Below are 15,246 nucleotides of genomic sequence, written 5' to 3'. Positions count from 1 at the left end.
AACAGAGGCTATAGCTGGTAGCAGCACCAGAATTAAGAATACTGTATCCAACTGCCAGTTATAGTGTAGCAGCCTTCTCCACAATGGCTGGAAATAAGTGAATCGGCCACTCTGTTCTCACTTCCATCTTGTAATCCTGTCCTTTCACAAATCACCCATGAAACTTGTCTCCACCTACTCCACTCTGCCTGCACTTATTTCCACCTCTCTTGCGCTACTTTTGAATAGTTGAACCACGTTTTTTTAAACTCGTCAATCTTCACTATCTCTAGGCTTTGCATATTCACCTTTCCCTCTTACTCACACACGTATTCTGTCGTGCTTTGCCTTGCCGACTTTCATTCCTCTTCAATTCAGAGAATACCTCCATCCCTGCAGGCTCTCTTCCACCTGCTCCCTGCTCTCACTAGGATGTAGTGCAAAACAATATAGTCTGTAAACATCATGGTTCACAGAGACTCCTGCCTGACTTCGTCAGTCAACCTGTCTATCACCACCACAAACAGGAAGAGGTTCACTTTGAACCCATCTGTCAATCCTACTGCACATCTTACAACTGTCACACTGTCATTACTGTATATATGTCCTCCACCACCCTCACATACGTCTCTGCTACTCCTTCCTTATGCAGCATCACAGTTTCTCTCATCCTATCATATGCTTTCACTAGATCCACAAAAACACAGCGTAACTCCTAACCTGTAGTGCTCTTTCTCAGCATGTAGGAGTACTTCTACTCACTGATACTCAGCTCTCTTCTTAACCTAGCTTTAACAGCTCTTTCCCATATCTTGATGGTATGACTCAAGATTGTGTTAAACAATTTGGTCTTCTATCCTCTCTCTTAGACATCTTCATTCCTTCACAGGTATGTGATCTGGACAAACCACCTTCCCACTCATCATCCTCTTCAAAGCACATCCTTTCCAGCTTGATCTCTTTGCCTAGCCAGTCAGTATAACTCCTATTCTCATTTTGTAGTGTCCATCCTCACATAAAACTCACTGGAAGCATTTCCCTTTTTCTATATCATCTCTTTCTCTTCTTGGCTTCCCAGTACTCCTGTTTACTTTTTCATCTCCTTGACAATCCCACCTTTTCTGCAGCAAGAGTACTGACAGAGAATAGAAAGAGAGAGCATATTTCTCCTATATTCCCTTCTCTTCATCGGCTCCCTGTTAATTCCAGAATTGAATTTAAATTCCCAAGTAAGAAGCAGGCCCCATCTTATCTTAATGACCTTATAATACCATATAATCCCATTAGAGGACATTGCTCTCAGACTGCAGGCTTACTTGTGGTTCCTAGAGTATTTAGAAGTAAGTGGGAGGCAGAGCCTTCAGCTTTCAGGCAACTGTTGTTGTGATTTGGTGCTAAATAAATAAAATTGAACTGAATGGAACTCAACACTGGTCTCAAGGAGTGGAAATGTCATTCTGTATGATCTACATGTCTGACTTGGCCCAGATTATACACTGGATGCCCTTCCAGATACAAGCCTCTAAATTTATTCAGCCTTGACAACAGCACTAGGAGTACACTCAAAGCCAGTGTTGACTTCAGGTATTGCATGTGCTTGAATCCTGTGAAGAGGGGATGACTTTTTCTACTTTTAATTAGCTCAAACAATTTAGGGTTCTTTTCTCACAGAGCCAATAGAAATCTAGTTCATTCTCTCACTACAGCAGCTCAGCAGATGTGCTTTGTTCTGCAAATCAACAAATTCTGTGGACTTGATGATGAAACCCACAGAGCTGAGATCAGCTGCTGCCATATGATACACTTGATTTAGCTCCTTACCTTGGGACTAGTTGGGCTCCAAACTGGAGCAGTTATAATGAGGCATGTGTTTTGTTGGCATTTAAATTTAACATGCAATTTTTCTGCATTTATGTCCTACCCTGGCAGGTTGGCAGATGCATCTGCTTCTTGGAGAAAACACATAGTATCGATTAGCTGAATCAGCAGACACCTGTGACAGTTAAATGGAAGGCTTTCCACAGTTAATATTTGCCTGACTGGGGACAAAACTGAATTAACCCACCTTTTTCTTTTTTTTAATGTTTCAAGATGATTTCTAAACTTTGATGTTATTATACGCTGCACTCACCTGGTTCAAATTGCCTTGTATAAAATCTCGTGATCCATGAAATACCACAATTAAAATGTTAAAAAGGATTTTGACTAAAAGTTCAACAAAAACATTGTTTTTGTGAAAAGATTTGAGATAACTTTGCAGTAAAAACCTGATTGTGACATAGTGAGAACTGAAGCAGAAATGGTGACAAATTACAGAGAAAACCAGAGAATGGAAAAAAAAAATAGAGGTAGCCACTCTAATGTCACCCATATGTTTCTGGACTTTCCCCTGTTTAGTCTTTAATTCATGATCTCTAAAACAAGCGTGGAGGAAGGCTTGTTAGCTAGCTGAATCTGGAAACACTATGGCTGCAACACACAGACACACATAATGCTGCAGCAGGCTAACAAAGGAAAATCATCAGCAGTGTAATGTACTAGTGAAATATTTGTGTTTCACCTTTCAAACTCTATGACTTTCTTCTAAAAAGTTATTCCCTTGTATGAAAAGAGTGTGTGTGCTAACATAGAAGTCAACTAATTGTAAGCTGTGTTCAAGGTCATGGCGCACTTTGTGTGTCTTTGCTATCAGACAGGTGACTGTGGCAGTGGGAAGAAATCTCCCCACAGTGTGAATAGACAAAGATTTTATTCACCAATAAGTATGAATGAGCTGTTATTTTTCCTTTCGGTATCATTGCTGGTGCAAAGACTGTTAAGCTATTGATCCTGGTGCAAAGGTTTCTTTCAATAAATCTCAGAAAATCTGTTTGGTTTTGAAATGTATTTTTCAAAATAATGGTGGTGTTCATTGGGCACATAATACAAGCCGATAAATAACCACTAAACCACTAAAACTACTGCCTAATAATTGACTTGATGCACGCCAAGTATCCAACCTGTAAATGCTGTTAAAAATGTTCTGTGTAGAGTTCATGATGTGCATGATTGATTTATAATTAGTTAAACAATTTCATGAATATATATAGTTTGTGTTAAAATGTCTTTATTTGAAATGTACATGTGTAATATGTAAGAGCTAGTGTCTCGTGAGAATACCCTTAACGAGAGTACACGAGACTTTTCATGGACTGCGAGGGAGCATCTGTCTCTCATGAAGCGTGTTAAGCGAAAGATTTACTAAAAGAAAACCTTTTAGTAACACAAGGACTTAATGACTTATTTTCAGGACAAGCAGTCAACGAGGTATTTGTCATTTGAGAAATGTTTTTATTTGTGTTTGGACTTAATATGTGTACTGTAACTTTGCTAATTGGATTGTACTGTTCACTCGTAACCAGTTCTCACAGCGTATCGGCGTATTGACATACTGGCAATGGTGAAGCTAAGGGGGAGAGAAAGTCCAAGTAATAAACGGCCATTTCAAAGAACCGACCTCTGTCTGTGTTGTCGTGAAGAGAGCTACAAACAAATAAAAAAAACAAAAAAAACAAAATGGCTCCCAATTGTTCCCCATTCTTTTAGTGCAAAGAAGTTATCTCAGTTATTTCAGTTACCTATTTGTTAATTCATGGTGAACGCAATGTAACACAGTGCCCTGGGCTGCAAAATACCTACTTTTTGCAGTTCCTATTATTTGCATATGCATTCAGTGGGTTGTATTGGACTCCAGTGGGCCAGTCCTGACTTTATGTTTGACATCCATGCACTAGGCAAAAAAGGAATCCCCAACAGTCAAGTTAGCATCATGTCAGTTAACATTAAGACCAGAGGAAAAAAACAGTACATACTGGCCAGCAAGCATCACTGATACACAAATTAAAGTTTTATCTCCATTTCAAAGAAGTCTGCAAAGTATATGTATTTAAGATTCATTGGGCATATTGGGTCAGTTGAGGGTCATTAATCAAATGCCATATATATATATATATATATATATATATATATATATATATATATATATATATATATATATATATATATATATCTTAGCTGTTCCCAGGACTGCGCTCTTCTGGACAGAGATCTCCGATGTTATTCCCGGGATCTGCTGGAGCCACTCGCCTAGCTTGGGAGTCACCGCACCTAGTGCTCCGATTACCACGGGGACCACCGTTACCTTAACCCTCCACATCCTCTCGAGCTCTTCTCTGAGCCCTTGGTATTTCTCCAGCTTCTCGTGTTCCTTCTTCCTGATATTGCTGTCATTCGGAACCGCTACATCAATCACTACGGCCATCTTCTTCTGTTTGTCTACCACCACTATGTCCGGTTGGTTAGCCACCACCATTTTGTCCGTCTGTATCTGGAAGTCCCACAGGATCTTAGCTCGGTCATTCTCCACCACCCTTGGGGGCATCTCCCATTTTGACCTCGGGACTTCCAGGTTATACTCGGCACAGATGTTCCTGTACACTATGCCGGCCACTTGGTTATGGCGTTCCAAGTATGCCTTGCCTGCTAGCATCTTGCACCCTGCTGTTATGTGCTGGATTGTCTCTGGGGCATCTTTACACAGCCTGCACCTGGGGTCTTGCCTGGTGTGATAGACCCCAGCCTCTATGGATCTTGTACTCAGAGCTTGTTCTTGTGCAGTCCAGCTTTGTCCAGCCACTGGTAGGATTTCTGGATATCAGCCACCTCCTCTATCTGCCGGTGGTACATACCGTGCAGGGGCCTGTCCTTACATGATGGTTCCTCGTCTCCCTCCCCTTTCTTGGGTTTCTGCTGCCTGAGGTATTCACTGAGCACTCGGTCAGTTGGGGCCATCTTCCCAATGTATTCTTGGATGTTCGTTGTCTCATCCTGGACTGTGGTGCTGACACTCACCAGTCCCCAGCCCCCTTCCTTCTGCTTAGCGTACAGCCTCAGGGTGCTGGACTTGGGGTGAAACCCTCCATGCATGGTAAGGAGCTTTCTTGTGTTTATGTCAGTGGCTTCTATCTCCTCCTTTGGCCAGCCTATTACCCCAGCAGGGTACCTGATCACGGGCAGGGCGTACGTGTTGATGGCCCGGATCTTGTTCTTACCATTCAGCTGACTCCTCAGGACTTGCCTGACCCTCTGCAGGTACTTGGTGGTTGCAGCTTTTCTAGCGGCCTCTTCATGGTTCCCATTCGCCTGCGGGATCCCCAGGTACTTGTAACTGTCCTCTATGTCTGCAATGTTGCCTTCTGGTAGTTCAATCCCCTCAGTTCTGACTACCTTCCCTCTCTTTGTTACCATCCAACTACACTTCTCCAGTCCGAACGCCATTCCAATGTCATTGCTGTATAGCCTGGTAGTGTGGATCAGTGAATCGATGTCTCGTTCACTCTTGGCATACAGCTTGATGTCATCCATGTACAGGAGGTGGCTAACAACTGCTCCGTTTCGTAGTCGGTATCCGTAGCCAGTCTTGTTAATGATCTCACTGAGGGGGTTCAGGCCTATGCAGAACAGCAGTGGGGACAGAGCATCTCCTTGGTAGATCCCGCACTTGATGGTGACTTGTGCTATGGGCTTGGAGTTGGCCTCTAGTGTTGTACGCCACATCCCCATTGAGTTCCTGATGAAGGCTCTTAGGGTCCCATTGATCTTGTACAATTCTAGGCATTCCAGTATCCAGCTGTGGGGCATTGAGTCATAGGCCTTCTTGTAATCAATCCAGGCAGTGCACAGGTTGGTCAGTCTGGTCTTGCAGTCTCGGCTGACTGTTCTGTCTACCAGTAGCTGGTGTTTTGCGCCTCTGGTATTCTTGCCAATTCCTTTCTGTGTCCCGCTCATGTATTGACCCATGTGCCTGTTCATCTTAGCCGATATGATGCCTGACAGGAGCTTCCATGTAGTACTGAGGCAGGTTATTGGTCAGTAGTTGGAGGGGACCGATCCCTTCTTGGGGTCCTTGGGGATCAGGACCGTCCGACCTTCGGTTAGCCATTCCGGGTGTCTCCCGTTAACTAGCAGCTGGTTCATTTGTGCTGCCAGACGTTCGTGGAGTGCAGTCAGCTTCTTTAGCCAGTAGGCGTGAACCATGTCGGGCCCTGGTGCTATCCAACTGTTCATACTGGAGACCCTTTCTTGGATATCTGCCACTGTGATGGTTACTGGACCCTGTTCAGGGAGGTCACTGTGGTCTGCCCTCAGATCCACTAGCCACTGAGCATTGCCGTTATGGGTTGCGTCCTTCTCCCATATGCTCTTCCAGTATTGCTCCGTCTCCAGCCTTGGTGGTGCTGTTCTCTTATTGTTCCCTTGCCACTGAGAGTACACCTTTGCTGGTTCTGTGGAGAACAGCTGGTTTATTCTCCTGCCTTCTATCTCTCTTTGTCGCACCTTTCTGCAACTCCGTTAGTTGGCTAACCTCCCCCCGTGCTACTTTGATCTTGTTCTCTAGCCTCCTTCTCCATGGAGGGTACTGCCCCTTGTGGCTGTTCAACTTGTAGCCAAGCATCTCACTGATCACTGCTGCCGTATTGTAGATCAGCCCGTTAGTGTCGGTAATCGTGGTAGGTGTAGGTATATATATATATATACATACATATATATATATACATATATATATATATTAGGGGTGCAACGATACACAAAATTCACGGTTCGGTTCGGTTCGATACTTTGGTGTCACGGTTCGATATTTTTTCGATACAAAAAAATGTTCATGCCTTTTTAATTTGTCATTTATTAAAATTATAAATATATATTTTAACTCAAAAGTACAGTTTTTAAATTTAACCCTAACCCTTGTGGGTGTTTTTTATTTTGACAGCGAATGCGCACCTGCGGACCACTTATGTGCAGCCCTGGTTATTTAGCTCGTCATATTGCAGCCACAGAAATTATTTTGTCCATGAAACCATAAAGCTGCACTTTCTTTTTGACTTATAGTCTGATTTGTCATAACTTCTCCGTTTTTTGGTAAGCTTTTCTTTGGCTGTCACTTCTTCACCCTGACCTGTCTTATTTGGCTCAGCAGAACTAAAATAAATATCCTGCTCCTTTTACACACGGACTCACATAAGCTCAGCGATTCTCTGCGCGATCAACCTCTCACATGTTTAAGCTTGCTGCGGGAGATTTCACTTGTCATGTTTGCATAGTAAGCTAACGATTAATAAGACGATGTCAGAGGAATTGGTGCACAAATTATCATCACTCACAGATCAGTGCTGTCGCTATCTATACACAGTTCGCACGCTTGCAAAGTGAAAGCAAAAAAACAAGCGCAAATTCAAACGCGATTTCAATATGTCACATATTGACAGTGGCTCACCGATGCCAATGACATAATTACCCAGCTACATTTCCGAAAGAATGCAAAAGCATTGACATATATTTTTCCTTCCTACAATAGCCCGACAGGCAGGGAAGAGATAGATTTTGGTAGCCCGACTGAAAAAATCGCTAGCCCCAGGACGTCGGGCTAGCGATATTGTGAGCCCTGTATCTGATTGAGGAATCACTCATCTTTGGAAAAGAGAGTTTATTACAGAGAAATGTCTCTTTCCAAAATAAAAGCTATACTATCCGCTTCTTCTGGGCTATATTCTCAGCAGCATAAGGAGAATCATGTGCTAACAGCTGTCTAAATGACTCGGCTAAAGTTAGTAGCATGCTTGTTGTTTTTGTCTTTGCACTAGGATGATGTCGGCGTAAATGTGCAGTCATTAGTGATGGGTCGTTCGCGAACGAAATGGCTCTTAGAGCCGGCTCTTTGACGTGAACGACGCGAGCCGGCTCCTTATCGCGAGCCGTCACGTGGGTTTTTTTTTTTTTTTTCTTTCTCTCAGCCTCTCTCTCGCACTTTTTTTCCGCTTCACTCTGCACGCGAGCCTTGTGCTTTACTGGGCAGAGGGGGGAGGGGCGGTAGTTACACTCAGTAGCACAGGAACAGAGCCAGAGAGAGAGAAAGAGAGGCAGGGACAACAACATTAGAAAGGTATAGTAATCATCCACAACTATTTTCGGTTGCAGATGATAAAGGATTGAGAAAGTTTATTCATGCAGGTCCATATGACAGAGAATGTGCATGTTCTTTTAGTTTTCATATTATAATTTATATTTAATTGTGTTGTGGTTTGCAGTGTTTTGTGTTCTTTTCACTTTAAATTTGTGAAAGGAAAAAGCTGAAAATTTAAATAGTTAAAACTTGAAATGTGAATAGTTGATTTTTGTATTATATGATTTATTTATTACATTTTATGTGGAGTGAATAAATAAAAGTATATTTACGGTGGCTCCTAGAAACAAAGCACATACAAACTTGAAATCACGCACGAACTCTGAAGCATGTACAAACTCCAAAACACGTAAAAACACGTACAAACTCCAAAACACGTAAAAACACGTACAAACTCCGAAGCACGTAAAAACTCAGAAGCATATAAAAACTCAGAAGCACATAAAAACTGAAAACACGTACAAAAGACAACAGAAGTGCTCCAGGATGCTGGGCGCAGTGTTGAGCCTTTGTTATCTTGTGGCTACACAAGCCAGCAAGTACCAACGACCGGATTTGGTGTGTGGTAATAACAGGTAAATGAACTTTTTTTTAAATTATTTGAATATATATATGAGTGCCTGTGTATAAATACACAAACAATACACACATGCTTTCAATTGTGTAATTTAAGTGATCTAGTAGCTCTGCTTTGGAAGTTTAGTTCATGCTAGAAATGTGTTTTGGAGTTTGTACGTGTTTTGTCTCTAGGGGCCACCGCATATATTTATATATAAACATATATAAATAAAACCACTTGTTTTTATGTTAGTAATTCCTTTTGTGCATAATTTTATATTATTGTTAATAATAAATTAATTAAAGCAACAAAACAACCTGAAGAGCCAGTTCGGAGCCGAAAGAGCCGGCTCTTTTTAGTGAGCCGAACTGAAAGAGCCGGATCTCTAAAAAGAGCCGGAAATCCCATCACTAGCAGTCATATTCGTTGTTCCCACTAGTGCTTTCAGGTTAATCTCGTTGAAATAACCTTAACGCCACAACACGGCAAATCTTCGTTAACGAGCTACCGCGGATCACCCCGTGCATGGGGCTGGACGGCCAACACGTTAACGAGCTAACTGCGCTAACATACTGGCTCCCACCCATGTAATTGAGCATTGCGTGACACATCCAACATACTGTTTTACTTTAGTCCATGACGCGCTTACCTTCAGGTTCCTACGTCACATGAAAACCAAAATAGTTCCCACTGAGCACTCAACACAGCATCGTCAGAAGGAAAGTTGATAAAATAAATTTAAAATTTTGTATTGTTCGATACATATGCATACCGAACCGAAAGCACTGTATCGAACGGTTCAATATCGATACGAATATCGTTGCACCCCTAATGTACATATATATATATATATATATATATATATATATATATATATATATATATATATATCGTTGCACCCCTAATATATATATATATATATATATATATATATATACATACATATATATCGTTGCACCCCTAATATATATATATATATATATATATATATATATATACACATACATATATATCGTTGCACCCCTAATATATATATATACATACATATATATATATATATATATATATATATATATATATATATATACATACATATATATCGTTGCACCCCTAATATATATATATATCATTGCACCCCTAATATATATATATATATATATATACATACATATATATCGTTGCACCCCTAATATATATATATATATGTATATATATATATATATATGTATATATATATATGTATATATATATATATATATATATATATATATTAGGGGTGCAACGATATTCGTATCGCTATTGAACCGTTCGATACAGTGCTTTCGGTTCGGTACGCATATGTATCGAACAATACAAAATTTTTAATTTATTTTATCAACTTTCCTTCTGACGATGCTGTGTTGAGTGCTCAGTGGGAACTATTTTGGTTTTCATGTGACGTAGGAACCTGAAGGTAAGCTCGTCATGGAGTAAAGTAAAACAGTATGTTGGATGTGTCACGCAATGCTCGATTACATGGGTGGGAGCCAGTGTGTTAGCGCAGTTAGCTCGTTAACGTGTTGGCCGTCCAGCCCCATGCACGGGGCGATCCGCGGTAGCTCGTTAACGGAGATTTGCCGTGTTGTGGCGTTAATGTCATTTCAACGAGATTTACGCTGACAGCACTAGTGGGAACAGGCACGTGCGGGGTGGGCTAGAGGGGCTTGAGCATCCACTCCTTTCCTGATGGGTGCCCAAAGTGCCCTTTTGTTGAGGCAACTTTAAGAAAAAAAATTATTATTATTATTTTTTTAATGTGTGTGGGCGTGCGGAGTCCTGTCTGTGCCCATCAACAATAATATTTAACTATTAATCACAGTTTTGCTAAATAAAAGGATCTGGCTAGCATCAGTCACATGATCACTATTAACCAATGATCGCCTTTGACGGCAGAAAGCGCTGGTTACGAGCCGGGAACGAGTTCACGAAGAGCACGCGCATGTTTTGCGGTCCGGAGCTGTAGGAGAGACACAAATTAACTCAGAGACACAGACTGATGCGACAAAACCAGTAAGTGGGTGTACAGCGTACACTGTAGTGTATAGCACACAGGAGTATTAGCTTATTACGTACACGTTGGTAAGCTGTCTTGTTGCAACTGACGAACTGAAACAAACGAGCGTGCTGTGTGTGCAACAGCGCGACAAACATTACCTGTCCTTTTATTAACTGCACAAGTAGTGCTGGTCATAGCTGCTGGCTACCTGTGTAAGGCTGTCATGGGTCTGTAGCTCTGTCCACCGTTTTAGGGACCATATTTAGTTTTAAAGTAAGTTTCCGGGCTTTTCCTGCCTTTCTGGAGGGATTATATTTCACAAAAAAACGATCTAATATGCATTATTATAATATAATATATTAAAAAACACACGCTGTATTTTAAAGAACATACATTAAGAAGCAGATTATATTAGATTTATATTTTAAATAAGACAAAATTTGGATTTTACAGCAGTAAAATGATTGTATCTCTACAGTTTAAAAATGTAATAAGCTTTGCCCCTGCACAGAGTGGATAGTGAAACAAATGGAATCATCATAAATACATTATATCATATTTATTACTTCCCCCTCCTCATTGCTTTATTATTGTAGCTCTAGTAATAAATAATAATGTAAGGATTCTGGATCAGCACCATGATGCCCATAGTATATACAGTATTCTGAAGAAGGTCTAAAATGTCACTGTGTGAGCCTGCATGTGTGTGTTTTATTTAGATGGATTTTTAAAAAAAATATTACTCATGATATAACATTGTCCAGACATGCCTGGTAAGGACATGAGGAGGAAACAGCAGGAGCTGTGTGAGGCTACTAAAGGCAGTGCTATAACATTTTTCTGTCATCATTTTATTATAGATTAAGTGCAAGAGTTGTTAGGTGTGGACAATTAAATTATAGTTTATTGCAATAGCAAGTTGTGCCTTGTTCTCACATAGACAGCAAGTGGAGAGATATATATGAAATGATGGGATGGAAGGAAGAAGAGAAGCAAAGAGTGATTCACAGGCAGAGCCTAAATTATTTCTCAGTTTTTTGTGTCCTTATGGTTCCAAGCGCTGTCACCAATCTTTGCATTTTGTTATTATCTCATGATACTTGTTTAATCAGCTACCATCTCTCCTATGGACTTTTTAATGTCTACAGTCTCAGATCAACACAGCCCTGCCCTCCAGCACTATCAGCAGCAACCCCTCAACAGCAACATTGTACCCATCAGGTGAAACATCGGTGACGTTTGCTTTGCCTTGTTGCCCATATTAGATTCTTGATGAATGTGTGTTTTTGTTATTCAGCCTGGTTCAATGTGCCCCTTTTTAACTTTGAGCACCCGCCCCTTTAAACCTCTCTGCACGGCCCTGAGTGGGAACACAACGAATATGACTGCACATTTACGCCGGCATCATCCTAGTGCAAAGACAAGTGGAAGCAGACAAAAACAATAAGCAGGCATGCTACAAACTTTACCATTTACAATCATTTAGACAGCCGTTAGCACATGATTCTCCTTATGGGGACCTGATATGTTTAATATGCTGCTGAGAATATAGCCCAGAAGAAGCGGATAGTATAGCTTTTATTTTGGAAAGAGACATTTCTCTGTAATAAACTCTCTTTTCCAAAGATGAGTGATTCCTCAATCAGATACAGGGCTCGCAAAATCGCTAGCGATTTTTCCAGTCGGGCTACCAAAATCTATCTCAGGAAGGAAAAATATATGTCAATGCTTTTGCATTCTTTCTTTCTTTTTTTTTTTTTTTTTTGCATTCTTTCTGAAATGTAGCTGGGTAATTATGTCATTGGCATCGGTGAGCCACTGTCAATATGTGACATATTGAAATCGCGTTTGAATTTGCGCTTGTTTTTTGCTTTCACTTTGCAATCGCGCGAACTGTGTATAGAGAGCGACAGCACTGATCTGTGAGTGATGATAATTTGTGCACCAATTCCTCTGACATCGTCTTATTAATCGTTAGCTTACTATGCAAACATGACAAGTGAAATCTCCCGCAGCAAGCTTAAACATGTGAGAGGTTGATCGCGCAGAGAATCGCTGAGCTTATGTGAGTGCGTGTGTAAAAGCAGCACGATATATATTTTAGTTCTGCTGAGCCAAATAAGACAGGTCAGCGTGAAGAAGTGACAGCCAAAGAAAAGCTTACCACAAAACGGAGAAGTTATGACAAATCAGACTATAAGGCAAAAAGAAAGTGCAGCTTTATGGTTTCATGGACAAAATAATTTCTGTGGCTGCGATATGACAAGCTAAATAACCAGGGCTGCACATAAGTGGTCCGCAGGTGCGCATTTGCTGTCAAAATAAAAAACGTGTACAAGATAAGAAGTTGCAACGCGTGTTTGCGTACATAAGATTTTCAGGAGGAGGACAGACATTTGTTTAGAACTCTTAAAGATGTCGAAGAAGCTCCCTTAAGCAATTACTGTGATGTTCCTCCATCTCCAAAGAAATGTCAGAAGGAGTCCGAACCGCAAAAGATGCACGTATTCTCGGAAAAGTGGTTGCAGGAGGTGAGCTGGCTTCAAACAAATGATGAACGCACAGAGATGTGGTGCAGAATGTGCCGTGAAAATTTAATAAATGACAAATTAAAAAGGCATGAACATTTTTTTGTATCGAAAAAATATCGAACCGTGACACCAAAGTATCGAACCGAACCGAACCGTGAATTTTGTGTATCGTTGCACCCCTAATATATATATACTGGATATATAGAGAGCCATATAGTTGAAATATGAATCCCATAAAACAGATGCAAGACATATGGGAGTATGGAAAAAACAGAGACTGATGTGAGAGCTTGTCTTTGATTACAGGACAGGAGAGGAAGGGGAGGAGGGAGGAGCTGGCAGTGAAGCTCTTTGTCTGTCTCCACTCAGTTTTTTCTCCTTCCCCATGCGAACCAGATCTGCCCTTGTAGCTTTTCCATCGTCTGTCTTCTGCCCTCACATTGCCAATCGTCCCTCGTGCTGTTTCAGCTGCTCAACAGATGGCCAGTTGGCTCATTAACTTTAATAAATCTAACATCAATTAGACTGGAGGTAATGGGAATGCCGTGGAGGTGATTGCAAGGTAGTGGCACCCCATATGAAAAGCCCCCCTCCTCTTAATGAATAGCTCTCATCAGACCCGATATATGTATTCAAGTGCCAAAAGTGTGGTATTAAAACATTGCAGTGCCATCACAGATTGAGGGATGGACATATGAGTGAAGGACATAGGAGGCAATTTCTTTCTGATACGTCATATCACATGAGCCGACCTTGATGGATTCATTATCTCCATCTGTGCTCGCACACCTTCTCTTTGTCCTCCTCTTTGTTCTTCTTTTCTTTGTCTTCTCCTGTCATTTACCCATGAAATGTCTCACTCCCAGCCCTCTCTGACACACATCTGTCTATTGCTGGTAACAAGCTCCTTTCCTAACTTCTCTCATAGTACATCTTTCAGGCAGCATCTTCTGCTGCTTGTTGTCTCTCTCCTTGAACTTTTTACTTCATTACTCCTTCCTGGCCTTTGGTGCTGCTTGACCAAATGAGACTCTGCCTTTATGAATAACTCTGCTTTTCTATCCCTTTCAAAGATGGGTGATATGGGAAGAGTGAAAAGGGGGAGGCTTGACCCCTACAAGCAGGTGACCAAATCCTGTTATTGTATTTGTGGTTTATCATGGGTCCCATTAGTGAGGGTTGGGGTTGTTACTGTATCTTTCCCCTGTAATGGAACGTTTCCGTTCTGATAAAATTTGTCTTTATCACCGACTGAAAGGTTTAACAAAGAGGTAACTGGTGGAAATCACATGCTATGGACTTCCAATTATGACATCTCAAGTTACCTATGGGAAATACTGACTAACATGTCAAAATTTCATGTGCTGGACACCACTATCACCAAAACACCTAATCAGTGAAAGACTGATGATTGTCACTCCTGTTCCAATAGTGGAAATTCATTCAATTCAGTTCAGTTCACCTGAGCCCTGAGCTGTAGCTCAGGTGGCAGAGCGGATCAGCCACCAACCAGAAGGTTGGTGGTTCAATCCCAGGCTGCTCCAGTCTGCATGCCAAATATCCTTGGGCAAGATACTAACCCCATGTTGCTCTCCGATGCATCCATCGGAGTATGAATGTTAGATACTTAGCACTTAAGCTTAGAAGTGCTTGTGTGAATGGATTGTGATTGGGTGAATGAATTAGCTGTATAAAGCGCTTTGAGTGCTCAGACAGAGTAGAAAAGCGCTATATACCGGTAAGAACCAGTCCATTCACCATTTATATAACAGCAGTCACCTCAAGGCGCTTAATATTGTAAATGGTAAATCACCACTCAAAGCATTTTTATACAACTTGCCTCATTCAGTCATTCATATAAGCACTTTTTTCTATGCTGCATTAAGGTGAGCCCAACCCGACGCCTACGGGTCTTTCTGTGGGTGGTGGTTCCTTCCTGAGTCCATGTCACCTCTTTGGGCTGCGACTGACTGCAGTCCATGGCCTAAACCCTGACCACCAGGTGTTCTCCCATTAGCCCCTCATACCAGGCAGGATAAACTAGTCTTTTGACTTCTTTTTTTTTCTTTTTTTGAAGACACACACCAGGGAGTTAAATAAAGCAGGTTATTTCAACTGACAAAGCTAAAAAATAATTCATATT

Source organism: Copadichromis virginalis, linkage group LG17 (assembly GCF_057382275.1).
Source record: "Copadichromis virginalis isolate Kocher_CV1m ecotype Utaka linkage group LG17, C_Virginalis_male_GT1.1, whole genome shotgun sequence".
Classification (NCBI taxonomy): domain Eukaryota; kingdom Metazoa; phylum Chordata; class Actinopteri; order Cichliformes; family Cichlidae; genus Copadichromis; species Copadichromis virginalis.
Note: the sequence above shows the minus strand (reverse complement) of the source record.